We start from the raw sequence: 3,130 nt of genomic DNA, 5'->3' as shown, positions 1-3,130 counted from the left end.
CACAGCTGGCCTCCCATGCCACGGTCTGTCTCCGACTGCTCAGTCCAGGGCCTGAAAACTCAACACGGACTCTGTGTGCAGGTGAGAACAGAGGTGCATATTTGAGGAAAGAAACTTCTTACTGCAGCCACAGATACCTGGGTGGAGCCTTGACAAACATGTCTGAACCAGAGAACACTTTATGGTATTTACATGTAGGTGTTTCAAAGCACCTGTTTGTCCAAAAGCTTGAACCATTAACTAATGTGCTTAGGTTGTCTGAAGATCTTTATTCTTGCATAATGCATAACTCTTCCCACCCAGTACAAACAGATTCAGATGAAGGGAACAGGTAACGGGTTTATTCCATGCTGAAAAGAAAAGAAAGGAAACACAATGCCCACAGCCAAAACATTGTGTTTGCTTTCTTTTTTCAGCATGGAATAAACCTGTTACCTATTCTTTTGCAGCCTACACATGCTGACGCATCTACCTACTTGAACAGATTCAGATGAAGCCTAGGGGGGATATTCCTTTCTAATTTCACTTTATATCCTTCCAGGGAGTTCTGAATGATTCAGAAATTCTGGTTCAGGGGGAAGAATCCCTGGTCCACCAGCACCACTTACAGCAGCTGCTGTTTCCCTAGAGGTCTCCCTCCCAGAGCTGAGCAAGTCTGGTCCTGCTGGGGTCATGAGCAGACAGGATCGGTCCCCACAGGCTGATACTGGAGCAGGGCAGCCCTGACTGGGGTACCAGGGGACTTGAAACACTGTGACAGACAAGAAGAACATCAAGAAACTATTTATTGTTTACAGCAGTGGTTCTCAAACTGTGGTACGCGTACCGGCAGTGGTATGTGGAGTGCCGCCAAGTGGTACGCCAAATGACCCTGGAACTGTGTCGTGTGCACTGAAAAATCGGGACAGGTTTTCATATTTTGTATTTTAATACGTGTCGAATATGCAGCCTACGTACTACGATACACTGTGCACTAATACTTCAGTGGACACAAGAGATACTCTGTAATTCTATAGCACTCTATAGGAATGCGTGCTACGGATGCAAGTGACCAATTGTATTTAAAAAAAGCTACTGTATCTCCAGCAAATAGGGAGAAAGGAGAATGTGCGTGATTTTGGAACAATGCCAACGTTGTAAACACAGGAATGCATAGAAATACGTGCTACGAACGCAGGTCATCTTGTGAGCACACGAAAGCGTGATAACAGAAAAATATTTAAGAGCTGTTCTAATTTGACAAAAATACACCGAGCGTCTCTGTGTTTCGCTCCCATGCGCATGAAATAAAAACTTTAAATATGGAAACAAAAACAGAAATGCGGAAAAATGCAAGCTTGCGGATTGCTAAAGCAGGTAAGCTACACTATTTTTGAAGAACCTTATTTACCGTTGGCAAAAGAGCTGACACATATTATGTGTAGAGAAAAAGCTGCTAAACAGCTCGACCTGCTGCCCCCCTCCCCCTGAAAGACACAGTCATTCATAGAATTATTGAAATGAAGGATTAAATCAAAAGTACACTGATAGAGCGCGTTAAGGTGAGCAGATGTTTTTCACTGCAATTATATGAGTCTATAGTCGATTTGGCCAATTTGCTCGTTTACATTAGATACAAGTTGGAGGGTACGTCCCATGAAGACTTTCTGTTCTGTAAACCGCTACCAACAGGAACTACAGGAGAGCACATATTTCAGCTTCTGAATGAATTTATTGAAGAGAATGGCCTCGACTGGATAAAATGCGTCTGAGTTTGTATAGACAATGCTAGAGCAATGACAAGCTGGCATAGCGGTGTAGTTGCACGAATTAGATAGGTTGCTCCAGAAATTAATGTACGGATTACAAGATCCACCGCGAGACCTTTGCCATCAAGAAAATGCCTGACGATGTAATATCTGTTAGACTCTGTTGTGAATTGTATCAAGGCTCGAAAAATTAATTCACATCTGCTTTGCTCAACTAAACAGGCTCACCCCTCTCACTGCAATGGTGCTTTTTTATTAGTTGTTGTTAATGTTTTTTTTTCTGTAAAACACTTTGAGAAGCCACCTTTAAAGGCGCTATATCAAATAAAGTTTATTATTATAATATTATATGTATGTGTGAGTGTGTGCATGCACGCTCATGTTGGTCATTGAGAATTTCTGGGGTTCCTATGAGAAGATGACTTGTAAGTGGTACTTGGATGCTTTGGTTGGATTAGGGGTGGTACTTGGTCCAAAAAGCTTGAGATCCACCGGTTTACAGGAATTTCCTGCTGCACCTAAACCATGGTTGTGCTTTAAAGTATGATGCTTTGGAGTCTGAAATTCTAGTTCAGCCGTTCCATCTTACTACCCCTCCCCCTCCTCCCTGTCACCACTGTAGTGGAATCAGCCCTCCCTGGAACACCAGAACTAAACTATCTCAGTCCACCAGCGACCCAGGACCACCAGAACTGAGCCATCTCGGCCCATCAGTGACCCAGGAGCACCAGAACCGAGTCTTCTTGGCCCACCAGTGACCCAGGAGCACCAGAACCGAGCCATCTCGGCCCACGAGCACCCCCGGGGGCACTAGAACCGAGCCATCTCGGCCCACCGGCAACCTAGGAATACCAAACTGAGCTGTTTTGGCCCATCTGTGACCCAGGAGCACCAGAACCGAGCAGTCTCAGCACACCAACAACCCAAGAACACCAGAACAGAGCCGTCTTGGCATTATCAGGATTGCATGGGCCTGCTACCAAAAATTACTAGAAGAAACTACATAAATAACAAATCGTATTTTATTAAGTTATCCTCTGTATAAAGTTAGCACCCTGAAACCTCAAAAATGATAATCGCGATCCTCAGTTCAACAGCTGAGCGTCTACAAACGTGCTGTAAAATGGCAGTCAAGACGGGCCGAGTCCAACAAGAAAGTACTCAAGTCTGGTTTGCAGTTTGTAACCGGAACAAGTCTGTCATAACTTATTGTGGGTCCGTTTTCCTGCAGCTCTTCTTGTGATGCTTTGATATTGGTAGAAATGTTGTATTAAAAGTTTGAAATCGGTGCCATAGATCACCTCCTGCGTCGGAATTCACGCTTACACATAGGCGCAGGAAACAGCACCATCAACCCAGATCTGTGTACAGTAGCTTGTTCC

Source organism: Lepisosteus oculatus, chromosome 17 (genome assembly GCF_040954835.1).
Source record: "Lepisosteus oculatus isolate fLepOcu1 chromosome 17, fLepOcu1.hap2, whole genome shotgun sequence".
NCBI classification, from domain to species: domain Eukaryota; kingdom Metazoa; phylum Chordata; class Actinopteri; order Semionotiformes; family Lepisosteidae; genus Lepisosteus; species Lepisosteus oculatus.
This window is presented reverse-complemented; position numbering follows the sequence as displayed.